The following is a 27,519-nucleotide window of genomic DNA, read 5'->3' as shown; positions in this document are numbered from 1 at the left end:
ATCCCGACTTGCTCCACTGTGGCACCATATGGTGGTTACTCGGAGACGTGTCATAGCAAGTGGTCTTTTTGCAAGAGTCATCCGGGAGTCTGGAGAACATACCGTGGGCGAATGGCTTTGCATACCGCTGTTTCGCAACATCTGCAGCCTCCCTATGCGCTGGTGGTCCGGCAGTGGAGTGCGCCGCTCTGTCATTGCAACTCTGTGGTAGGCCGTTTGGGGGCGTGCTATACCGGAGCGATTTGCCTCCTGGTGTCCTCCAGTGGCGTTGAGTGAATAAGATTGCGCACATCTATTTGTCTGCATCAATAGCCGGTCCGTTGGCCTGAAGGATATTTGGGTGAGTTGATAGTATTTCACGCTGTGTAGCTACTGCTGGCCTGTGAATGGCTCCTTGGTGGCGCGTTATAAAGAACGTTCCACCTGTCAGTGTTTTCCAGTGCTCAAGACACAACACCGTGGACAAATTGCATTGTGCACCGCTATATTGCTGTATCAGTTAGCCTTCTAATGGTGTTTCTTCTTCGTATAACAGGAAGGTTTCTGGAGCTATGCGGTCTCCCTGGTGTGTACCTGCAGCTACATTTCTTTGAAGCTTCAGCGTAACTGCGAAGGCTTCTGCGGGATGTTTGGCATTGGCATTCCTTAGGTTCCACAGAACCATGAATAAGTAGCAGGCACATTGGCGCCCATGATAAGGTTCTGTGGAACCTAAGGAAAACGTCGTTGACACCAGGCGTTCTCCAGAGCGAGTTGATTCTGTTGCGCACCACTAGGCCGATATATGGCGATAAAAAGATATACGGTGGGATGTGAGGAACGAAGTTGATGTGAGTTTCGTTCTGTAGAGCATTGTCCATGAATAGAGCTGACAAGTTTTCTGTGGATGGTTGTTTGTAGTGGCCTCCCCAGGCATGTTGGAACAATAGCTGTCAAATTAGGATCGATGAAAGAGAGATTATCAGCAGGTGGTAGGTATGCCTTCCAGAGTCCTCTCGATTTTTCGGTCGTCGTTTTTCTTAGATAGGCTTTGGAGTTGGCTTTCGAGAAAGGTATGGCGTTGAGCTCTGTCTTGCTTAGAGCTTCCTTGGCTGTTTCGTCGGCTGCTTCATTCCCAGATATACCACAGTGAGAGGGAATCCACCGCAGTCTTACACTGTGTCCTGACTCTACGGCATCGATGAGTGTGGAAAGGATATAAAATAGTTTGTGCACCTATAATTCAAATCCCTTCTTTTGATGATAACTTCTAAGGAGGACTTCGAATGTTCGCAGATGAGCCAAGTTTTCGGGTGAGATTTCTTCATGTGGTATCGTGCCTTGAATATACCGTGTAGTTCAGCAGCGGTAGATGAGGTGCCATGCGAGAGCCTGTATCCCTTCCGCGTGGTTTGGGATACATACGCTTTCAGATCTTCTGTAGAGGAACCATCTGTATAGATGTATAGACTGTTTTTGATGAGAAGATGCCCTAAAGATATGCTAGGGGCAATGTCTTGAGCACGGAGGCGTCCGTTTCCGATTTCTTATTGACTCCCGGAATTTCTGTGTGTACTTCCGGGTGCGGTAGGATCCAAAAGGGCTGTCCTTGTTGAAGCGTGTGAACAGTTCACTTAATCTGTATAATCTGTTGATGATCTCTGTCGGGTTGATTGTACAGCCTGCCATTTAGTCATTGCTGGGCTGTGATTGCTTCATGGTGGACATTCAGCAGCAGAAAGAACACAGACAGGAATTGGAGAAGATTTCGCTTGGTTGATGGCCGGTATAGTGAGCGATTTGTCTGCCAGTGTTCTTTCGTGGTGTGGAGAAATAGGCAGAGGACGAATAGCATTGGGCGTCGCTAAGTTGTCATATCAGTAGTGTTATCTTCCACTTACTCATGGCTGGACTGTAGTTGGTTCGTGGCGCGTTATATCGAGCGATGTGGCTGCCGGTGTTCTCCGGAGGTCTGGAGAAAACTGCGTGAACGCGTTCCGCTGTGCACCGCTATACTGGTATATGAATAGTCTCCCGACAGCCTGGAGAATATACGACGCGCTGAGAGCGTTGCCCGCCTCTGAGTCATTGCAATATGTATCAACACCAACATCGACTATGTATCGAACACCATCGGCAATATGTATGGCGATATTGCATACATATCGACATATCGACATTGCATATTGCATATATATTGCCGATGGTGTTCGGTGACCTGGAGGAAATATCGTGGGCGCCAATGTGCCTGCTACTTATTCATGCTTCTGTGAAACCTAAGGAAAACGTCGTTGACACCAGGCGCTCTCCAGAGCGAGGTGATTCTCTTGCGCACCACTAGGCCGATATATGGCGATAAAAAGATATACGGTGGGGTGATGTTATGGGATACCGCTAAACCAGTTCCTCCATGGCCCTCCGATGTTCTGGCGGACGTACAGCTGGCTGATGGTGTTCGTCCTCTGTTAGGCTGCTCTGTCCATGGTCCTCCGGTAGTCCGGAGGAATTGCGAAGGGTTGATGGTATTTCCTACCGCTAGACCAGTTCCTCCATGGCTCTCCGATGGTCTGGAGAACCTGCGGCGGGCTGATGGTGTTGCCCACCGCGAGGCCACTCTGTCCACGGTCCTCCGATGGTCTGGAGGACATCCAGCGGGCTGATGGTGTTGCCCAAGGCTGGGATACTCTATACATGGTCCTCCGTTGGTCTGGAGGACCTGCGGCGGACTGATGTTGTTGTCCGCCGCCTTGTCGCGCACTAGTTCAGGGAGCGGGAAGAACTACCCGCTCCTGAACTTGGCGACGGTGGCCTAGAGTAGTGGATTTGCTCTTGTGGGACGCCTTCCGGCCACAAAGCTCTGTTGACCTCTCGGATCCACGCCTGGATCCGCACTCGCATGGCCTCCGACACTGGTCGGGGTTCGGATCCTGAGCTTGATAGGTGCTCCTCTATCGACTCGACGTCCAACACGAAGCCTTGGAGGCTCTTTACGCAGAGGAAATAGATGACCGTTAAGGCCATCAGTAAACTGAAGGCGGCGGCAGCCAACAAGCCGCGGCCTCCTGGGATGTCTAGGTGCACTAGAACTGTCCCGGCGGCAAAAAGTGCCCCGGACAGCAATAATAATACGATGACGATGCCGTACTTCATATTCCTGGAGGTTCGGAAGTCAGCCATGACGACAGCTAATACTGATAAATCAGCAGAAATGAAGGTATTCCTTTCTCGTTTCTTGCATATTTTTCATCGTCTTCTCACAGTGATTTACAATAGGGACAATCTAAAAAAATAGAAGGCATAACACCCACATGAATGACCGTATCATATTCAATGATTCAAAATGATTCTTGAACTCCGTGTACCAGCAGTGTACACCAATGAGTCAGCCACGGTTGGTGAGTAGACCCGATCACCAGTGTTGGGATATGATAGCAGAGGGTACGATGCCAGTTACTAGAGGTGAATTCCATTGTCAGAGCTATGTGCTCCTGGGTCCTGGAACCAGAGCTTGATTCGTTTGTTCCCGTTGGAGAACAAAAATCGTTCTATTGGTGGATCTTGGTCAGGCATGAAATATTTCATTGCGTGAAGTGGGGGGGGGGGGGGTGAGCAGCATAGCATTTCGCCCACACATTGAGAAGGGTTTACCCGCCCACTAACATAAATTCCCATAAATATACTGGCTGGCTATAAAATTAGTGATGGACTAGTGTGACGTCTTCCTCCCTACACTGTAAGGAAAATAAAAGGAGTAATTTTACTCCTCTTAGGGTCGAAAAGCATTGGCACAAAAAATAATCCCTTTCGAGAGTAAATGAATGTCACAGAGTGGAGACTACATTTCAGGCTCTATTCTAAGAGTCCCAGGTATATAATTCTTGTCCATGCAGGACAATGCTTTGAATTAAACCGTCAACCGTGATATATCGAGTGATATAAAATCTTGCGGCATACATAGGACACAATTTGTGAAGAAAGAAGCGCTAACTGTTTCTTACTTTGTGTGGTGGAAAATTGCTATAAGTTGGCTCAGTTATGCAGCCTTATGCCATCAAATTGACCGAGAGCACAAATACAGGGTGTTCAAAATTAAGCTTTCATGCGCGCTAGGCAAACACAGCGATGACAGGAAACCGGATGATATCTTTACGCCACTTGTGTAAGAAATTCCATGATAGGCAAGCCTGAGCGATGAGCAAGAACACGTAAACAAACACAAACACGAAGGCTCAAAAGAATCATTTTCTTTGTATTGAAAGTTTCGAAGAAGAAGAACCCCGGAGGCGGAAGCGGTGGCTTTTCCTTGGACCGGAGACGCAAACTCAGGAAACACACGTGTGCCCTGAGTTGGGCCAAATTGTGACCAACTTTGCACAACGTCCACAGTGCGTGAAGACGTGGAATCGGAAGTGACGAAGACGACGAAACAGGTGCTGCTAATTATGTAGCACCTGTTTCTTACTCAAGGAACAGAAAAAGTAGCACCGGTTTTCTTTTCTTCGCCTATTTCTAAAGTGCTAGTGAAAGCTTAATTTTGAACACCCTGTATACATAGACTGTGTGTAGAATGATCAGTGACAATTTGCAGTCCCGGAGAGTAACTATCAGGGTTAGGGGACTGAAATAGGGAGTAATTGCAGTCTATAGGGGACGAGAAGCTGCAATTACTCCCCATTTTCGTCCCTTTTTTTTCTTAGAGTGTAGCTGAGTGATCATCCGGTTTCCCAACCTGACTTTATTCTTTTGAACATTGCAAAGGACCAATGTCCTCCTCCTTCAAACTGCTTACTTGGACAACGCTACTATCGAACGACAACTGCTATGTATAGTTCGTCGTGGTTCCGATAGGGCGAGGCAACGAAACATTCGCTGTTTACTGAATAAGGTAAGGTTGAGTCGATGCGTGATGGGGTTGGAAAACTTTTCTTTTTGGCCTTCTTCAGACATGGGAAAAGAGCTGACTAGGGAGTGGTTCAGTTACATATGCTACATATGAAACATTCTGGAGCAGGAGTCAAGTAGTCCACAGCGTGGACACTGGCTCCTTCTTGAATAAGATCCGAACGCTATGATAATGGACATGAAATGCTTGGCAATGCGTGGCAACTTGGACGTGAACCATGTCCACAGAAGGCCTTTCAATGCAGCTCTGTGCTGTGATGCGGTATTTCTAAACACCACTGTATTTCCTTCTTGCCTGCTGTGCTTGTTTCCCAAATAGAGACCATTGTGACACACACCACTTCATTCAGTTGTCAAACAGACCTGAGCCTTTATTCCAGCCTCTGTGCAGAAGCCATTGACAAAAGGTGCATTCCTTCCGTCCGGACATTATAGTTCGGCCCCCGTCGACACTTGCTATCATGGCTTACGATTGCTTTTTCTGACGGTCAGCGTAACTTATCGGCAAACTTCAAAGAGAACTTTTAGCTTGCTGCTTCCCATCACCGTAGTCCGAGTGCTGGTCTCCAGCAACTTCATCTTCCCTCGTTTGCGTGGCTAGGCGGCAACAGATGCCAACTGTGGCAAGACATGTGGCGTCTAGAGAACAGCTATTGGGATATCAAATAATGGCCTCTGCCATGCGGTGGAACCTTGTGGTGGCGACGACGACGTGGACGATGATGATGATTGGAGTATTTATGACGCACAAGCAGCTCAGGCTATAGTGCGCCAAAACAGTGGTGAAAGTTGTGATTCGTTAAACTTGAACGGTTATACTAAAAGCAATATAGTACTAGGCAAATTGAGACGTACAGTACTGGGCAGAAGTTCACGCAACAAGCTACGGCGCATATATCCTCGGATGACACGCAAGCAGAAAATGGGACCGTACCATGGAGGTAAAAAACTAAGCAGATGCCCTAAGCGGGGGCCCCTCCGAATGCAAGCGGGCGCGCTGTGACCCGCGCATGGTATTGTGGTTAGTTGCCCACACACGTGACCCATAAAAGTCACTGCCATACGTCATAAAACATGGCGTCCTCCATGGCCGCGGCGTATCTTACCTGAATACAGAGACGAGCCCCGGCCGAATAACTTTGCTTACGCTTTCATAACATGTTTGGAGTTAGAAAGTATTATACCCGTTGAAACACGAAATAGACAAGCTGTGTGTGGAAGCAATGGATCACTAAATCGCTAGAAGATGTACGCACGTCATAGTGACATTGCTTGTGTTTTCTTCTGTTTTGCTGATGTTTTGCTGTGATTTATCAAGCAGCAAATTGTTAGACAAGTGTATGCAGTGCGACCTGATTCCAAACAACGTCGTGGCTCATGAGCTGCAACAGTTTAATGCGTGCGATTCTGGAAAAACAAGCTCGCGACAAAAAAGTAAAGACAAAAACGAAAACCCAAAATACCAACACACCACAGGTGGCAGTACATTACAACATAAATACTGACACTCCCCCTTAATGCACTGGCACCATGTTCATATGTGTCTTGATTCCAAGACGTTCACTATGTTCGGCAGTCTTTCCGCCAGTGAGGGCCTTCGTAAGAAGGTCTGCGGGGTTCTTTGACGACTCGATGTATCGGAGGTGCAATTTTCCCTCGTCAACCTTTTCCCTCAGGAAGAAATACCTTAGATCGATGTGCTTGGTTCTTTCTGATGTGACTTGATTGGCGGCGAGAGATATTGCTCCCTGGTTGTCAACCAGCATGACCAGTGGCTCCTTCGCAAACTCTTTCGCCCCGATTTCATCGGTGAAATGGTGAAGCCACAATATCTCTTTCGCAGCATGACACATTGCGAGGTATTCGGCTTCCACTGTCGACAGCGCAGTTGTCCGCTGCTTTTTACTACGGTAGCAGATCATATCCTCCAAACGCCCATTTCCACCAACGTCCCCATTCAACCAAAAGCTCATTTCCCCCAATAAAATATTCGGAGGTTCTGGGCTTTCGGTTGATCTGGGCATGCGGGTGGCAGTGACCCATATCCCCCAAATGATCTTTTCATCCAAGCGCCCAGAACCACCGAAAGCGGGATACTTGAAAGGACACGCGCCCACCGTTTAACAGGGAGAGGAGGAAGGGTGAGCGGCTCCCAACTATGCGGGAATCCGATGTACATCTCGAGGCAGAGCAACGCCACTTCGACTGGCGGAGCTAAACTCGGGGAGAGAGCAACCCTAGCGGCTCTTACGAGAAATAAAGGCAAATAGTGTTCCGACTGTCCCACTGTGGCTGTGTTGCTGTGGAGGTGTAAGCCTTGCCATGAGCTATTGACTCGGCATTGCCCTTAGCTGTGGTTATCGTCGCGATGTTTGTTTATGTTTGCGGCGATTATGTGAAGGTGTATGCCGGCTGATATCGCGCGGATACGATGCCTTTATCTCATTGATACACGCGAAAGTGGTCGCGTTCGCTCAGTGGGGCATTTTCATATTTGTGATAAAGCAAATAAGGATGCACGGGGTCTAGTGGAATTTATTGGAGTTGCTGTCCACCTTTGCGCGTATCAATGAGATAACAGCATCGTACCCGCGTGATATCGGCCAGCATACACCTTTACATAATCGTCTCAAACCCAAACAAACATCGCGATGATAACCACCGTTGAGAGTAATGCCGAGTCAGCAACTCATGCCAAGGCGGACACCCTCGCAGCATCATGGCGAGTGGTGATCATTTGGTGGCAACTTTTCTTTCTCCTTTCTTTTTTTTTTCTTTCTTTTTTTGCGAGATCCCGAGCAGTCAAGCAATCTTGCATGTTCGCGTGGCACTTTCCGTGCGCCCGGAATTTCCCAGCTATTACTTTCTTCGTCCGGTCTCGAAACGATCGAGCAGCGGGTTGCCCAACTATATCCGGTGTCGTCAAATCCGCACTGCAACGGTGGCGAGTGCTCTCATTGGACCGCACGTCGAAGTTCACGTGATTTAGCGGACGACGGAACCCTGACGGAACCCGAAGACGGGCGACCGCGATGGCCCTAGCGTGATCCAAGTGTACGAACTCTGCCCTGATTCAAAAGGGACGAGGCGAGCCTGATCCTGATCCTAAAACCGCCAGATCCCTGGCACTCATGTTCGGGTGGACACTGTCACATGATCCAGCTCCGGAGCCGACCTAGCAATTTCCGAGCGCCAGGCAGTGTTGTAATTAAATGACCACCACAATTCGCCATAAGTAGGACAGTGAAACCATTATTTCTCTTTATTTCTCCTAAGCGCCGCTAGGGTGATTCTCTTCCTGATTCAGCGGTCGAAGTGGCGTTCCAGTTAACTCTGCTTAGAGCTGTACTTCCTTCAACTAGCCAGAGAGGGTCACGTGGGTTCCTGGCTACTGCTCATGTGGTGCTCAAAATGTTCTGTAGCGTGAGGTATGCGGTCCGTCGATTTGCACAGCTTCCTTTGTTCCCCTGCTTACTAATAATTCTCCTTAGAGATGTAACATATGTGACTAATATAAATATAAAGCTTTTTCTAAGGGTTGTTTCAGCCGGTTAATAGCGTGTTTTCTGAACGTCTGAATTGTATTAACAGAACGCATAAAAGAAAAGTAAAGGAGGAGGTCCTTTTTGTAACCTTCTTCGAGACCTGTGAAGTGGGCGTTTGTTACTATATTTGCTTTCCACTATGATGACCTACACAGTGCTTGGAGCTCTGTCACTCACATGGAAAATATCTCTCTGTTCGGATCGGATCATTTCTTGTACGCGATCGACATCAATAATACCTTTCCTTTGCAAACTTCACTTCTGACTCAGTTGCAGGATTGGATTCCCGCACACCCAAAAACCGCTCAGCCTTCCTCCTCTCCTTGACAAACAGAGGAATCGTTTCCTTTCAAGTATCCCGCTTTCGGTGGTTCTGGGCGCTCGGATGAAAAGAGCTTTTGGGGGATATGGGTCACTGCCACCCGCGTGCCCAGATCAACCGAAAGCCCAGAACCTCCGAACATTTTTTCGGATGAAATGAGCTTTTGGTTGATTTGGGACGTCGGTGGAAATGGGCATTTGGAGGATATGAGGCCTAACCGCTTTTTACAGCTCCAGGAGATTACTGCGCCTGCAAGAGTGATGACGTACCCGCTGAAGATTTTCTATCTGTTCTGTCTCCTGCCCAGTCAGAGTCGCAGAAAGTTTCGATGCATTTCCCGGTTCTATGGTAAATGAGCGCATGATCCTTTGTCTGCTTTACGTACCGAAGGATATGTTTGATGCCGTTCCAGTGTTCTTCACTTGGACTCTCGTTGAACTGACTCAAGCAAGATAAATATCTTTATTCACATTTTCCATCAATCAAGAATGTTGGGACCTGGTGCAGATATAAATGTCAACAAGGAAAGTACTTACAAATTATTCCTATGTATTCAAATGCAGATATGACAATTCTCTTTTTATACCTCAGCACAGTACAGTTTCAAAATTAACAAACTGCACAGCATCAGCAATCTAGTGTCTCAAGAAGGGAATCACATAAAGCCCCAATAATAGGCTCCGCAATCAAAGTTCCAAAAGACAAAGTAGTTAAAAAAAATCTGAATAATCGGTTGTCATTGTGATGTGTACTACTATGTAGAGTTCATGAATGGAACATGTTACCTCATTGCATTGCCTCCATGTGAGCACTAGAACAGGCAGCTTTGCAGGTTGCTGTTTTCGTGTTTTTCTATGCTCTTTTCGTTTTTTTTTTTTTGCAATAGCAAACATGGCCATAGTGAAATACAAACAGCCAAGGACAGGATGAGACAGCTACAATGCGACTGCTAGCTCTCAACTGATATATTTATTAGCGGACTCTGGAATATACACATATATGCTGCTAAACAAATGACAATTTAACCAACAGAATAAGAGACAAGAAAAAGGGGTTATACGAGGGGCATTCATGTCAAACCGAGACTTTTCATTTCTCGCAAAAGTAAAATTAACTTACAGGCGAGAAATTAGTTTTATTTTTCAACGTAATCTCAGCTGCACTAATGCACTTGTCCCAGCGTTTCACGAGAGCTTGGATGCCAGCAGTGTAGAAATCCTTACCGGCGCGTAGCAGCGCGTAGCAGCCATGATCGGACCGCATTCTTGACCTCGTCGTCGCAGCTGAAGTGGCGGACCCCAAGGAACGCCTTCAGTGGCCCGAAGAGATGGAAATCGCTGGGGGCGAGCGTGTGGACTGTAAGGGGGATGTGGCAGCAACGCCCAGCCAAGTTCCTGTAAGGTGCGTGTCGTTAGATGCGCGGTATGCGGGCGTGCATTGTCCTGTAGGAGGCGGACTCCTTGGTGATGAGGCCCGGCCGCTTCTGCTTCAGCGCCTTATGCACATCCCTGAGAACCCGGCCGTAATATGCACTATTGATGGTGGTACCACTGGGCCGAAAATCAACATGAACAACGCCAGCCTTGTTCCAGAAAACCGTGGAAAAACGTTGAATGTTCTCAGGAACTCTGACACTGAGCTCTGAGCCGCCCCGGCCAGGATCGTCCTGCACTGATGTACGGCCGTCTCGGAACCGTTTGCACCACTCAAACGCTTTGCTGCGGCTAAGTGTACCGTGGCCATACTGAGCCTGAAGTCTACTGTAAATTTCAGATGACTTTACGCCTTCATTCACGAGAAACTTCATGACTATATTCACTGTTCGATGTGCGCGCTCACCTCGTTGTCGGCCATCTTGTCCAGCACGTGTCTTCTGTTTTGCACAAACTTTGCACCACCACGTGGTGAACGCGGAGGCCTGTCGCGTGTGAAAATGACGAAAAAGAAGTTGCGCGAGCCATTTGTACACTTAGGAGACAGAAAGTCCCGGTTTGACTTGAACACCCCTCGTATATCTTCCCTCTCTCCTCATTCTATTTCACAGCCAGCCCTAGTACCTCTGGGAGTGTGCCCGTGTGTCCCCTTTGAGATAACGTATCTCGGACAGAAGCAAATCCAACAGCGAACTGCTTACACATGCAACTGTCTTGGATTTCTCTAACCACTTGTTGTTTAAACGCAGCCTTGATCTCGGTGTTCTGGAAATTTACGCAGCATCCAGAGTCCCTGCAATGTGTTGCCACGTTTCTTGAGGGCATCAAAAGTCTGTCCTCTCTGCCTGTGTTTCACTATGGCTCTCAGATACAAACTACACCATTTCAACACCGTAGGAAACACATATTTGTAATTAGCATCTGTTGGTTGCACTGTACATACCCCCCATATAAAGGATCATAATGGATACTACATCTTGTGCAATAATGTCAGGAACACAAGTTATATCGTAGTACTTGTATTTGGGTGAAGCTACGCAATTCCTGTCCCGCAAATAATTTAAACCATATGTTTCATCTGCCAGCATGATGATCCTCTGAAAAGCAATTCTCACTTGGCTGGACCACCAAGATAAGACCACCAACCGAAAACAGACGCTCCACTGGTCCACTGCTGGGCAGCCGAACATTGTACTTTATGAACAGCTCGAGAACACAAGGACGATCTTTCAAGCACTCTAACGACTGAAGTGTGGGTTGATACCTACAATTCGTATTCCTTTTCCCAAGGCAAGAGTTTTTCTCCTTCCATATTCGAATGTAAACAATCTGTACCGAAACGAAAAATGTACCGATCTGAATCGAGTCATTGGGTAATCACTAAAAAAAAAGTAAAGAAACGGTGTGGAACTGACCCAAACCTTAAACATTGGTCCTTCCCAAACAGCGTTCAATGTAATTCCGAAAGTAATTCAAAATGCGTTACGCGTTACTTGTAAAACTAATTTATGTAATTTTACAATTACATAAAACCTAATGTAATTCCGGAAGTAATTAATTACTAAGAAAGTAATTAATTACAACAATTCAATTACTTGCAATTAATTACTCTACAGGTCTGACTGCGAATGACGCTACGTCTTTTAACAACGTGAAAATCGCATTGAATTTTAAGTCATAAAGGGACGCTGCATAATCCAAAAACAAAAAGAAAATACCTTGGAATGTCTGTCGCCCTGTAATGGCGCTCGAGAGTGCGAAAACTTGTAACTTGGGGTGAGCAGCCTCCCGGTTACCTCTGTGGAGAGTGATGAAAATGGTGCAGTGAACTTGGCATCATCCATCATGTCCAGATTCCCAAGCTGCCTGAAGCCACAACATTGGGCATGGAGGAGGCATCAATAAATCGTTGCACATTCCCCGCGAGGGTCGCCCAGTGCCCTGATCCACGTAGTCACTGGAAGGCCTGGACATGAAATACGTTCTTTTTTTAGCAATATCGAAGGCAAGGATTGCGACAGAGAGGGCACTTTTGCTTTTTACATGAAACTCGCTCGTCAACTGCCATCTTTCTGACAAACTTATGGGAGCATTAGTTTGGAGCGCGATGGGCTCATTTAGTCAAAGCAGCAACTGGCCTCCAACGTATTGGGAGCCGCATCTCTATTGAGCAGTGGCGGTTGAAGAAAAGGCATCAGCAGCGGGATTCGAACCCGCAACCCTCTGATTTTCGGTCAGAGATGCTACCAACTACACAGTGCCGGCTACCGCCTCTTCTACGTACCAAGCCACGCTAGGAAACAGTGTGCCACGCACTCACCCCCAGCGCATTGTCTTTTACGTTGTTCCCCAGTCACGCCCACATTCACGCAGAGTAACACATCCCGACTTGCTCCACTGTGGCACCATATGGTGGTTACTCGGAGACGTGTCATAGCAAGTGGTCTTTTTGCAAGAGTCATCCGGGAGTCTGGAGAACATACCGTGGGCGAATGGCTTTGCATACCGCTGTTTTGCAACATCTGCAGCCTCCCTATGCGCTGGTGGTCTGGCAGTGGAGTGCGCCGCTCTGTCATTGCAACTCTGTGGTAGGCCGTTTGGGGGCGTGCTATACCGGAGCGGTTTGCCTCCTGGTGTCCTCCAGTGGCGTTGAGTGAATAAGCTTGCGCACATCTATTTGTCTGCATCAATAGCCGGTCCGTTGGCCTGAAGGATATTTGGGTGAGTTGATAGTATTTCACGCTGTGTAGCTACTGCTGGCCTGTGAATGGCTCCTTGGTGGCGCGTTATAAAGAACGTTCTACCTGTCAGTGTTTTCCAGCCTTCTAATGGTGTTTCTTCTTCGTATAACAGGAAGGTTTCTGGAGCTATGCGGTCTCCCTGGTGTGTACCTGCAGCTACATTTCTTTGAAGCTTCAGCGTAACTGCGAAGGCTTCTGCGGGACGTTTGGCATTGGCATTCCTTAGGTTCCACAGAACCATGAATAAGTAGCAGGCACATTGGCGCCCATGATATAGTTCTGTGGAACCTAAGGAAAACGTCGTTGACACCAGGCGTTCTCCAGGGCGAGTTGATTCTGTTGCGCACCACTAGGCCGATATATGGCGATAAAAAGATATACGGTGGGATGTGAGGAACGAAGTTGATGTGAGTTTCGTTCTGTAGAGCATTGTCCATGAATAGAGCTGACACGTTTTCTGTGGATGGCTGTTTGTAGTGGTCTCCCCAGGCATGTTGGAACAATAGCTGTCAAATTAGGATCGATGAAAAGAGATTATCAGCAGGTTGTAGGTATGCCTTCCAGAGTCCTCTCGATTTTTCGGTCGTCGTTTTTCTTAGATAGGCTTTGGAGTTGGCTTTCGAGAAAGGTATGGCGGTGAGCTCTGTCTTGCTTAGAGCTTCCTTGGCTGTTTCGTCGGCTGCTTCATTCCCAGATATACCACAGTGGGAGGGAATCCACCGCAGTGTTACACTGTGTCCTGACTCTACGGCATCGATGAGTGTGGTTAGGATATAAAATAGTTTGTGCACCTATAATTCAAATCCCTTCTTTTGATGATAACTTCTAAGGAGGACTTCGAATCTGCGCAGATGAGCCAAGTTTTCGGGTGAGATTTCTTCATGTGGAATCGTGCCTTGAATATACCGCGTAGTTCAGCAGCAGTAGATGAGGTGCCATGCGAGAGCCTGTATCCCTTCCGTGTTGTTTGGAATACATACGCTTTCAGATCTGTCTTCTGTAGAGGAACCATCTGTATAGATGTATAGACTGTTTTTGATGAGAAGGTGCCCTAAAGATATGCCAGGGGCAATGTCTTGAGCACGGAGGCGTCCGTTTCTGATTTCTTATTAATTCCCGGAATTTCTGTGTGTACTTCCGGGTGCGGTAGGATCCAAAAGGGCTGTCCTTGTTGAAGCGTGTGAACACTTCACTCAATCTGTATAATCTGTTGATGATCTCTGTCGGGTTGATTGTACAGCCTGCTATTTAGTCATTGCTGGGCTGTGATTGCTTCATGGTGGACATTCAGCAGCAGAAAGAACACAGACAGGAATTGGAGAAGATTTCGCTTGGTTGATGGCCGGTATAGTGAGCGATTTGTCTGCCAGTGTTCTTTCGTCGTGTGGAGAAATAGGCCGAGGACGAATAGAATTGGGCGTCGCTAAGTTGTCATACCAGTAGTGTTATCTTCCACTTACTCATTGCTCGACTGTAGTTGGTTCGTGGCGCGTTATATCGAGCGATGTGGATGCCGGTGTTCTCGGGAGTTTCGGAGAAAACTGCGTGAACGCGTTCCACTGTGCACCGCTATACTGGTATATGAATAGTCTCCCGACAGCCTGGAGAATATACGACGCGCTGAGAGCGTTGCCCGCCTCTGAGTCATTGCAATATGTATCAACACCAACATCGACTATGTATCGAACACCATCGGCAATATGTATGCCGATATTGCATACATATCGACATATCGACATTGCATATTGCATATATATTGCCGATGGTGTTCGGTGACCTGGAGGAAATATCGTGGGCGCCAATGTGCCTGCTACTTATTCATGGTTCTGTGAAACCTAAGGAAAACGTCGTTGACACCAGGCGCTCTCCAGAGCGAGGTGATTCTCTTGCGCACCACTAGGGCGATATATGGCGATAAAAAGATATGCGGTGGGTTGATGTTATGGGACACCGCTAAACCAGTTCCTCCATGGCCCTCCGATGTTCTGGCGGACCTACAGCTGGCTGATGGTGTTCGTCCTCTGTTAGGCTGCTCTGTCCATGGTCCTCCGATAGTCCGGAGGAATTGCGAAGGGTTGATGGTATTTCCTACCGCTAGACCAGTTCCTCCATGGCTCTCCGATGGTCTGGAGAACCTGCGGCGGGCTGATGGTGTTGCCCACCGCGAGGCCACTCTGTCCACGGTCCTCCGATGGTCTGGAGGACATCCAGCGGGCTGATGGTGTTGCCCAAGGCTGGGATACTCTATACATGGTCCTCCGATGGTCTGGAGGACCTGCGGCGGACTGATGTTGTTGTCCGCCGCCTTGTCGCGCACTAGTTCAGGGAGCGGGAAGAACTACCCGCTCCTGAACTTGGCGACGGTGGCCTAGAGTACTGGATTTGCTCTTCTGGGACGCCTTCCGGCCACAAAGCTCTGTTGACGTCTTGTATCCACGCCTGGATGCGCACTCGCATGGCCTCCGACACTGGTTGGGGTTCGGATCCTGAGCTTGGTAGGTGCTCCTCTATAGACTCGACGTCCAACACGAACCCTTGAAGGCTCTTTACGCATACGAAATAGATGACCGTAAAGGCCATCAGCAGAGTGAAGGCGGCGGCAGCTAACAAGCCGCGGCCTCCTGGGATGTCAAGGTGCACTAGTACTGTCCCGGCGGCAAAAAGTGCCCCGGACAGCAAGAATAATGCAATGACGATGCCGTACTTCATGTTCCTGGAGGTTCGGAAGTCAGCCATGACGACAGCTAATACTGATGAATTAGCAGAAATGAAGATATTCCTTTCTCGTTTCTTGCATATTTTTCATCGTCTTCTCACAGTGATTTATAATAGGGACAATCTAAAAATATAGAAGGCATAAGACCCACATGAATGACCGTATGATTTTCAATGATTCAAAATGATTCTTGAACTCCGTGTACCAGCAGTGTACACCAATGAGTCAGTCACGGTTGGTGAGTAGACCCGATCACCAGTGTTGGGGATAGCAGAGGGTACGATGTCAGTTACTAGAGGCGAATTCCATTGTCAGAGCTATGTGCTCCTGGGTCCTAGAACCAGAGCTGGATTCGTGTGCTCCCGTTGGAGAACAAAAATCGTTCTATTGGTGGATCTTGGTCATGCATGAAATGTTCCATTGCGTGAAGTGTGTCTGTGTGTGGGGGGGGGGGGGCAGCATAGCATTTCTTGCACACATTGAGAAGGGTTTACCGGCCCACTTACATAGATTCCCAATGAAAAACAAAAAAAAACAACGACCGAAATTAGTGATGATTCCCCAGCTCCTATTGCGGCTGGCTATAACATTAGTGATGGAGTAGTGTGACGTCTTCCCCCTACACTCTAAGAAAAAAAAAGGAGTAATTTTACTCCTCTTTGGCTCAAAAAGCGTTGGCACAAAAAATAATCCTTTTCGGGAGTAAATGCACGGGAGTAAATGAATGTCACAGAGTGGAGACTACATTTCAGGCTCTATTCTAAGAGTCCCAGGTACATAATCCGTGTCAATGCGTGAAAATACTTTGAATCAGACCGTCAACCGTGATATATCGAGTGATATAAAATCTTGCGACATGCATAGGGTACAATTTGTGAAGAAAGAAGCGCTAACTGTTTCTTACTTTGTGTGGGTGGAAAATTGCTAAGTTGGCTCAGTTATGCAGCCTTATGCCATCAAATTGACCGAGAACACAAATATACGTAGACTGTGTGTGTAGAATGTTCGGTGACAATTTGCAGTCCTGGGGAGTAAATATCAGGGTTATGGGACTAAAATAGGGAGTAACTGCAGTCTAAAGGGGACGAGAAGATGCAATTACTCCCCATTTTATTCCTTTTTTCCCTTATAGTGTAGCTTAGTGATCATCCGGTTTCCCAACCTGACTTTATTCTTTTGAACGTTGCACAGGACCAATGTCCTCCTCCTTCAACCTTCTTACTTCGACAACGCTACTATCGCTATGTATGTATGCTATGTATAGTTCGTCGTGGTTCCGATAGGAATCGTGGAGTGGCTACTTCGCAATGTACGCCGCGTCGCCAACCCAAACACCGGGAAAATGACTTCGATTGTGGCGTGGTGCACTGCGCTCCTGCGGATGTCATATACGACATTACGTTGGTCTCGCAAACCCGCACGTCACCGCCAGCACGAGAACCGCGCTCCTTGTGTGTGCGAGGCAACGAAACATTCGCTGTTTACTGAATAAGGTAAGGTTGAGTCGACGCGTGATGGAGTTTGGAAAACCTTTCTTTTTGGCCTTCTTCAGACATGGGCAAAGAGCTGACTAGGGAGCGGCTCAGTTACATATGCTTGTGAGGTAAATAAAAGCTTGGCTGTAGTTCGTTACCGTCTCTACTCGTTTTTAAAAATTTGTGAAAGCGTTTGAAAGGTAAATATTGCATAGAAGTGGAAGGAGGCCATGTACTGAATCTGAAAATGTGAGAATTATACAATTCTGTGGAGTACAAGTCTTTTTATATGCATTTTAACAACCCTATCTGATCCACTTTTAGCGCAGGAGAAACACGGGAATGCTAAGCCTAACGTTAGGTTCTACAGATTGGGTGGGGGTGGGGGGGTCTGCCCCCCCCCCCACCGAGTCTGTGCATCGGGTTAGATCAGAAGGTCCTCAGTAAAGATGGCGGATCGCCTTCAAGAAACGGGCGCCAAAATTTAATTTTTATACGTTTCACGCAATATACGAGGGTCATTCCTGTTTAATTTCGTTCCTAATTTGCTCCTGCTTCAGGTAAAAACATATCATTTACCTAGTTATTTTCTTTGGTTACAAAAACGCAGTGGTCCCGGCAACGAACTACATCCAAAAGCTTTAATTACTGAGCGTATGCAAATGGGCCACTCACTGTTCACATCTTGGCCAATGTCTCAAAAATGTTCGCGAAGTTATCTGAAAGCATGAGAATTATTCGGCTGGGAGGTTTTTGTGAAACATCCGTCGTTATATGGGACCTATACCCGTAAGAAAATGAAAATTTAACGCACGCCCTAGAGCCAGCTACTTAATGTGCGTGTTTCCCTTGTCTGGTCTGTACGCTTACCTGGTAGCCACGTGAACTACGCTTTGAGTTCTCGTCGTAGGATCACAGCAGCGAGTCTGCGAATCTGTCTGTCATGAGTCTGTCAACTCGCCATGGGCAATGCTCTTGCACCAAGCAATGGCATTCCTTTAACTTTTACAGTGTTACGAGCACTGCAACTTCTTCTTCGCCTTCTGCACGTCCTACGTGCTCCAACTTCAAAACTTCTTTCTCATTCGGATGGTGTATAGGGGCCCGTTTGGCTCAATACGGTAAGTCGAGTTTGGAGGAGTGACGCTAGCCTTGAGGTACCCGGGTTCGAATCCCGGTGCTGGCTGTGCTGTCTGGGGGTTTTCCTGGGTTTTCCTCAGACGCTTTCAGACATATGTCGGCACAGTTCCCTTAGAAGTCGGCCCGGGACGCACATTCCCACAGGGCTGCAGTCGTGACGTTGCCCACCTATATGCCGACAACGGCGAGCCCTTTCACCAGAACCACCACCACCACCACCACCGCCACCACCACCGCCACCGCTGCTCTCTCCTCCAAAGGGTTATTCTTGCAAACTATCTGAAGTTACCCCATGCCTGCGTTTTTACGTGTGCACGCCAGTTCAACGGCTTAGTCGCTAGCATTCAAAGTATAATCAATCACGCTCTGTTGACTTAAAATTTTCCGTCAACAGCTTCTCATCAACGACTTCTGTTTTCATGCGTGAAAGTATGTCTTCTTGTATGCGACACCCAAGCCACAAGAACAGAGTGCTCCGAGTAGATGGATAAGCCAGGTGAACAGTAATACGTTACATTAACACAGCTTATTGCTCAGTACTTGAAGTATTTTGCGATTTGTTTAGACTTCAGTATATGGTACTCCGTACTGTCCTTAAAGTACCGATGGTGGCAGCTTCTTGGTACTTTACTTTGTATACACTCGTCACTGCATCGTGTCGTGCGTTGATCAAGCTGTATGTACATACAACACGAAATGTGCAGTTGCGTTTGTGTAACGTTTTGGGCTGCAACACAACCAATGCTGCTCACACGTTGCGATCGCCTGTAAAGCAAGTATGAATAGCCGGAGAGACCCCAGACGAAGATCACACCTATGAGCGCTTTTTGCTTTTCCCGCTTAGCCACTGCAGTGGACTGACTGAATGAGTCGGTCACAATATTATCGCTGCAGAAGCTTTCTGGACAAGAAAGAAATCTGCTGCTGGCAAGTTGCTCTCTTTCAGCTTCGGAAAAGCTACATCGTATAAGTGATGTGGTACAATTTCGAGTCATATTTAAGTTCTCGTATTCATTAAAGTCCGATAAAACTCCCTGAGCTTACATTTAAAGGCTTGAAATTTCATCAAAGATAGGATGAGAGCAACAGACAAAATGTTGCCATGTCAACCGTGGGTCAACATAACCACAAAATCAAATAATGGAAAACGCCCTGGTACACAACAATAACTTAGCACTCCAGTGCTAAGTCACGTCGTAGTTCTTTCGCTTCTACGGCACGGTTTCACCGATGCTGTTTAACTTTGAACCGAGATCAAGGGTTGCTAAAAATTTAAGTTGACACTAAATTCTTTTTTTTACAAACATCAGTTGATGACGTGATGAATGTTTCAGCGACAATAACTCCCTTTAATGATACAGTGTTTAGCGTTAAATTCAAGTTAAGCGACCGTTGATTTGGGTTCAAATGGTGATTGACGTTGGTGAAAACGGGCCTAATACCCCTCTCACACGGGCAGTCTTCAATGATCATTGAAACCAATGACCATTGAAAATGCGTGTAGTGACACCAAGCATGTGACGTGTCAATTTCCCAAAGAGTATTGGATTCAATGTTCCCCGACAGGTTGACACGTTACACGCTTGGTGTCACTACACGCATTTTCAATGGTCATTGGTGTCAATGATCATTGAAGACTGCTCGTGTGACAGGGGTATAATACCCCTGTCACACGGCAAACCGAATGACATTCCCAGCGAATGGCAATCGCACCGAATGTCATTCGTTTGTCCTACATCGAGCTACACGAAGAAACAGAATGTCATTCGCAAATGATGTCAGCGTCGATAATTGAGACACCCGGGCCAAACATATGAAGCATTATGCAGGTACATTCGTTCTATTTTTACTTATTTTGCTCGAAACTAGCGAAACATTAGATTATTTCACAGAATCGTTGCCGTTTCAAAGACACCTAATTGGCAAATTCCCATAAGCAAAGACAACTAAGAATTGCCTATCTGCACCACACTTGGCGACTGGGAACCAGGGTTGTTCTCCGAAAAACGGCCAGCGTTGTTGTTGTTGTTGTTGAAACGGCCAGAGAAGCGTTGTTGTTCTTGCTACCTCTCTACTGCGAGGGTACGCTGTAGGTGCGAGATGGAAAAGCGAATGTGTTCCCCGAACTCATTCGCTGGGCGAATGTCATTCGCATGTATTGCCATTTGATTTCACCGTCTGACACGAAATGAATGTCATTCAGTGCGAACATCATTGGCTGGAAACGACATTCAATTTGCCGTCTGACAGGGGGTTTAGATACGCACTTTGCGTCATTTCGTCGCGACTCACTTTCTTACGCTAGCTAGGAGACCACGGCTGATAAGAGATTTCCTTCCTGGACATTTGGGGGCATTAAGTAGCTTTGAACATCTTGAACTTTATTGATCGCGTAAAGCATCCACAATATTTTTGGCGAAAAAAGTATGGCGAACACTGCAGCATCGGCGTGTATCGGCATACTCCTTATTTGACGACTTTCTGTTTACAAGCATGTTGTGTCACGAGAGGACCGGTTCTAGGTTATATTTTGCCGCGGTTGGCCGTAGGCGGGAAAAACGCGTCGGCTGATAGGCTGATAAAGCTGATAGTGCACACCAGCATGCTTTGCGCGGTGGCGTTACGTAATCAGTGACGTAGAGGTACAAGTCGTCTATACTTGGGACGGTTGACGAAAGTCGCCGCGCGCGGTTTTGTAGGCTGCGAGCTGGCGCCTCCTCTTGATGAGCAAAACAGGCCTATGGGCGCCTTTTACAAGGTACAAGTTTTTTTTACAAGGTAATTTACGGGGTCAGCATTCTTATAAATTATCAATGTATGTGGGATGCAATATTCGTCGCCATAGCAAAATTTTGCAGAAGGACGAAGGACCTTCATTAAATTGAAAATGACAAAATACTAAGGCAATTTCTCAATTAAATGCCTTCCTGCAATAATGATGCAAATTAATTTACATCGCTTTGGAGTGAAATGTTTTCATCGGTGAATACAGACCCACTCTATACCCAAAGTATATACGTCGTATATTATGTAGGGTGTCCCATCTAAATGCGAACGTATTGTTTAAATATATATATATATATCACTTCTTCCGAGACGAAATCAATAGACTTCTGTTTGTTTGTAAACAAATGACGTCATAGTGTTCGACAGCGCCACCAATTTGGTAGAGTCGAACTATACCCTCAAAGCTAGGGGGCGAACAAGGTCACGCCCGAAAGCCACGATCTTGATGGGATTACGATGGTCTCTGAAGGGGATGCGACCTTCGGTCCTATTTGCTTTCAATAGGAGGCAGCGAACATGTGCCCATTCGTGGATGGTAGAGTCACTAAATAAGCTTCGCTTCAGAGTATCGACACTGAGGTCCAAGGGAGAGTAGGAGCGCCATCTTGTTTCCGCACCACTCCAGTATCTTCCCCATTTGAGGATCAAAGGCGGCTAACATAAAGCTCCCTGTGGGATAGAGAAGCGCGTATGATTGTTGCGCGATAATCCATGTATCGTCAACCAGAGCGTTCCGAAGATGTCAAGGCGAGCTCAAGGCCGTCAACCGCTGCTTGCAAACGAAAGGAACATTTCACCCGCGCACGATAGATGGCATCGTGCGCATTGCGCGTGCGCATGGGTAGCGTGGCGCGGAAACAAGATGGCGCATGCTCGCTCTTGGAACTCAGTGTCGACACTCTGAAGCGTAGCTCATTTAGTGACTCTAGCAGATGGAACCCAGCCCTCCCCGTCCGATATGTTTCGGTTGCAGTCTGTATGCCAACGTCATGATGACGTTTCTCGGGTAGAGATCTATTGCATTATAGCATAGGCTGAAGGGCACTCCTTAGGAGGGCACTAGCAAACTCCTGTATATATATATATATACATATATATAAAGAGGGGGAAAAGCCATTAAAGAAATAAGTAAATGACTCTAGACGTGTTTGAAATTCAAACTTACAGATTAAGATGGCTTCTATGGCTGCACGTAGAGAAACAGATACTCGAGGAATGCGACAGCACCAGAGGACACGTGTTTCGCCGTGTTTGCGGCTCGTCAGCTCTGGGTAGCTGCGCATCGCTCGGGATTGGCAAACCAGGGGTCACTCAGCGAGCGATATATATATAAGTGAAGAAAAATAGCATAGGCTCATTGGCTGCACGTTGAACATAAGACTCTACCATCATTGTGCCCCTTCAACTTTTCTACATTTATGTCTGGTGAACAGGGAATATCTCACTAGAAAACACGACATTTGTGTATTGTTTGGCAAGCTGATGAATAACTTTATTCACATTTTCCATCAATCAAGAATGTTGGAACCTGGTGCGGATATAAATGGCAACAAGGAAATTACTTACAAATTACTCCTATGTATTCAAATGCAGATATGACAATTCTCTTTTTGTACCTCAGCACAGTACAGTTTCAAAATTAACACACTGCACAGCATCAGCAATCTAGTGTCTCGAGAAGGGAATCACATAAATCCCCAATAATAGTCTCCGCAATCAAAGTTCCAAAAGACAAAGTAGTTAAAAAAAATCTGAATAATCGGTTGCCATTGTGATGTGTACCACTATGTAGAGTTCATGAATAGAACATGTTACCTCATTGCATGGCCTCCATGTGAGCACTAGAACAGGCAGCTTTCCAGGTTGCTGTTTTCGTGTTTTTCTATGCTCTTTTCGTTTTTTGTTTTTTTTTTGCAATAGCAAACATGGCCATAGTGAAATACAAGCAGCCAAGTACAGGATGAGACAGCTACAATGCGACTGTTAGCTCTCAACTGATATATATATTAGCGGACTCTGGAATATACACATATATGCTGCTAAACAAATGACAATTTAACCAACAGAATAAGAGACAAGAAAAATGGGTTATACAAGGGGCGTTCAAGTCAAACCGAGACTTTTCATTTTTCGCAAAAGTAAAATGAACTTACAGGCGAGAAATTAGTTTTATTTTTCAACGTAGTCTCAGCTGCACTAATGCACTTGTCCCAGCGTTTCACGAGAGTTGGATGCCAGCAGTGTAGAAATCCTTACCGGCGCGTAGCAGCCATGATCGGACCGCATTCTTGACCTCGTCGTCGCAGCTGAAGTGACGGCCCCCAAGGAACGCCTTCAGTGGCACAAAGAGACGGAAATCGCTGGGGGCGAGCTGTGGACTGTAAGGGGGATGTGGCAGCAACTCCCAGCCAAGTTCCTGTAAGGTGCGTGTCGTTAGATGCGCGGTATGCGGGCGTGCATTGTCCTGTAAGAGGAGGACTCCTTGGTGATGAGGCCCGGCCGCTTGTGCTTCAGCACCTTATGCACAAGCCTGAGAACCTGGCCCTTATATGCACTATTGATGATGATGGTACCACTGGGAAGAAAATCAACATGAACAACGCCAGCCTTGTTCCAGAAAACCGTGGAAGAACGTTGGATGTTCTCAGGAACTCTGACACTGGGCTCTGAGCCGCCCCGGCCAGGATCGTCCTGCACTGATGTACGGCTGTGTCGGAACCGTTTGCACCACTCAAACGCTTTGCTGCGGCTAAGTGTATCGTGGCCATACCGAGCCTGAAGTCTTCTGTAAATTTCAGATGACTTTACGCCTTCATTCACGAGAAACTTCATGACTATATTCACTGTTTGATGTGCGCGCTCACCTTGTTGTCGGCCATCTTGTCCAGCACGTGCCTTCGGTTTTGCACAAACTTTGGACCACCACGTGTTGAACGCGGAGGCCTGTCGCGTGTGAAAATGACGAAAAAGAAGTAGCGCGAGCCATTTGTACACTTAGGAGACAAAAAGTCCCGGTTTGACTTGAACACCCCTCGTATATTACTTGCAATTAATTACTTTACAGGTCTGACTGCGAATGACGCTACGTCTTTTAACAACGTGAAAATCGCATTGAATTTTAAGTCATGAAGGGACGCTGCATAATTCGAAAACAAAAAGAAAATACCTTGGAATGTCTGTCGCCCTGTAATGGCGCTCGAGAGTGCGAAAACTTGTAACTTGGGATGAGCAGCCTAACGGTTACCTCTGTGGAGAGTGATGAAAATGGTGCAGTGAACTTGGCATCATCCATCATGTCCAGATTCCCAAGCTGCCTGCAGCCACAACATTGGGCATGGAGGAGGCATCAATAAATCGTTGCACATTCCCCGCGAGGGTCGCCCAGTGCCCTGATCCACGTAGTCACTGGAAGGCCTGGACATGAAATACGTTCTTTTTTTAGTAATATCGAAGGCAAGAATTGCGACAGAGAGGACACTTTTTCTTTTTACATGAAACTCGCTCGTCAACTGCCATCTTTCTGACAAACTCATGGGAGCATTAGTTGGAGCGCGCATTCAGTCAAAGCAACAACTGGCCTCCAACGTATTGGGAGCCGCATCTCTATTGAGCAGTGGCGGTTGAAGAAAAGGCACCAGCAGCGGGATTCGAACCCGCAACCCTCTGATTTTCAGTCAGAGATGCTACCAACTACGCAGTGCCGGCTACCACCTCTTCTACGTACCAAGCCACGCTATGAAACAGTGTGCCACGCACTCACCCCCAGCACATTGTCTTTTACGTTGTTCCCCAGTCACGCCCACATTCACGCAGAGTAACACATCCCGACTTGCTCCACTGTGGCACCTTATGGTGTTTACTCGGAGACGTGTCATAGCAAGTGGTCTTTTTGCAAGAGTCATCCGGGAGTCTGGAGAACATACCGTGGGCGAATGGCTTTGCATACCGCTGTTTCGCAACATCTGCAGCCTCCCTATGCGCTGGTGGTCCGGCAGTGGAGTGCGCCGCTCTGTCATTGCAACTCTGTGGTAGGCCGTTTGGGGGCGTGCTATACCGGAGCGATTTGCCTCCTGGTGTCCTCCAGTGGCGTTGAGTGAATAAGATTGCGCACATCTATTTGTCTGCATCAATAGCCGGTCCGTTGGCCTTAAGGATATTTGGGTGAGTTGATAGTATTTCACGCTGTGTAGCTACTGCTGGCCTGTGAATGGCTCCTTGGTGGCGCGTTATAAAGAACGTTCCACCTGTCAGTGTTTTCCAGTGCTCAAGACACAACACCGTGGACAAATTGCATTGTGCACCGCTATATTGCTGTATCAGTTAGCCTTCTAATGGTGTTTCTTCTTCGTATAACAGGAAGGTTTCTGGAGCTATGCGGTCTCCCTGGTGTGTACCTGCAGCTACATTTCTTTGAAGCTTCAGCGTAACTGCGAAGGCTTCTGCGGTATGTTTGGCATTGGCATTCCTTAAAGTTCCACAGAACCATGAATAAGTAGCAGGCACATTGGCGCCCATGATAAGGTTCTGTGGAACCTAAGGAAAACGTCGTTGACACCAGGCGTTCTCCAGAGCGAGTTGATTCTGTTGCGCACCACTAGGCCGATATATGGCGATAAAAAGATATACGGTGGGATGTGAGGAACGAAGTTGATGTGAGTTTCGTTCTGTAGAGCATTGTCCATGAATAGAGCTGACAAGTTTTCTGTGGGTGGTTGTTTGTAGTGGTCTCCCCAGGCATGTTGGAACAATAGCTGTCAAATTAGGATCGATGAAAGAGAGATTATCAGCAGGTGGTAGGTATGCCTTCCAGAGTCCTCTCAATTTTTCGGTCGTCGTTTTTCTTAGATAGGCTTTGGAGTTGGCTTTCGAGAAAGGTATGGCGTTGAGCTCTGTCTTGCTTAGAGCTTCCTTGGCTGTTTCGTCGGCTGCTTCATTCCCAGATATACCACAGTGAGAGGGATCCCACCGCAGTCTTACACTGTGTCCTGACTCTACGGCATCGATGAGTGTGGAAAGGATATAAAATAGTTTGTGCACCTATAATTCAAATCCCTTCTTTTGATGATAACTTCTAAGGAGGACTTCGAATGTGCGCAGATGAGCCAAGTTTTCGGGTGAGATTTCTTCATGTGGAATCGTGCCTTGAATATACCGTGTAGTTCAGCAGCGGTAGATGAGGTGCCATGCGAGAGCCTGTATCCCTTCCGCGTGGTTTGGGATACATAACGCTTTCAGATCTTCTGTAGAGGAACCATCTGTATAGATGTATAGACTGTTTTTGATGAGAAGATGCCCTAAAGATATGCTAGGGGCAATGCCTTGAGCACGGAGGCGTCCGTTTCCGATTTCTTATTGACTCCCGGAATTTCTGTGTGTACTTCCGGGTGCGGTAGGATCCAAAAGGGCTGTCCTTGTTGAAGCGTGTGAACACTTCACTTAATCTGTATAATCTGTTGATGATCTCTGTCGGGTTGATTGTACAGCCTGCTATTTAGTCATTGCTGGGCTGTGATTGCTTCATGGTGGACATTCAGCAGCAGAAAGAACACAGACAGGAATTGGAGAAGATTTCGCTTGGTTGATGGCCGGTATATTGAGCGATTTGTCTGCCAGTGTTCTTTCGTGGTGTGGAGAAATAGGCTGAGGACGAATAGCATTGGGCGTCGCTAAGTTGTCATATCAGTAGTGTTATCTTCCACTTACTCATGGCTGGACTGTAGTTGGTTCGTGGCGCGTTATATCGAGCGATGTGGCTGCCGGTATTCTCCGGAGGTCTGGAGAAAACTGCGTGAACGCGTTCCGCTGTGCACCGCTATACTGGTATATGAATAGTCTCCCGACAGCCTGGAGAATATACGACGCGCTGAGAGCGTTGCCCGCCTCTGAGTCATTGCAATATGTATCAACACCAACATCGACTATGTATCGAACACCATCGGCAATATGTATGGCGATATTGCATACATATCGACATATCGACATTGCATATTGCATATATATTGCCGATGGTGTTCGGTGACCTGGAGGAACTATCGTGGGCGCCAATGTGCCTGCTACTTATTCATGCTTCTGTGAAACCTAAGGAAAACGTCGTTGACACCAGGCGCTCTCCAGAGCGAGGTGATTCTCTTGCGCACCACTAGGCCGATATATGGCGATAAAAAGATATACGGTGGGGTGATGTTATGGGATACCGCTAAACCAGTTCCTCCATGGCCCTCCGATGTTCTGGCGGACCTACAGCTGGCTGATGGTGTTCGTCCTCTGTTAGGCTGCTCTGTCCATGGTCCTCCGGTAGTCCGGAGGAATTGCGAAGGGTTGATGGTATTTCCTACCGCTAGACCAGTTCCTCCATGGCTCTCCGATGGTCTGGAGAACCTGCGGCGGGCTGATGGTGTTGCCCACCGCGAGGCCACTCTGTCCACGGTCCTCCGATGGTCTGGAGGACATCCAGCGGGCTGATGGTGTTGCCCAAGGCT

The 27,519-nt window shown here is 47.3% G+C and overlaps 1 protein-coding gene across 2 annotated transcripts in view; it reads left to right on the top strand.

Annotated features, from left to right (window-relative positions):
- Positions 1-27,519, top strand: part of LOC135399023 (trissin receptor-like) — a 456,620-nt gene that overhangs the window by 47,778 nt on the left and 381,323 nt on the right. The gene's annotated exons all lie outside the window — the stretch shown is intronic.

This window comes from Ornithodoros turicata, chromosome 6 (genome assembly GCF_037126465.1).
Source record: "Ornithodoros turicata isolate Travis chromosome 6, ASM3712646v1, whole genome shotgun sequence".
In the NCBI taxonomy this organism is placed as follows: Eukaryota; Metazoa; Arthropoda; class Arachnida; order Ixodida; family Argasidae; genus Ornithodoros; species Ornithodoros turicata.
The sequence above is the reverse complement of the archived record's forward strand: the minus strand, read 5'-3'. Positions and strand labels throughout refer to the sequence as shown.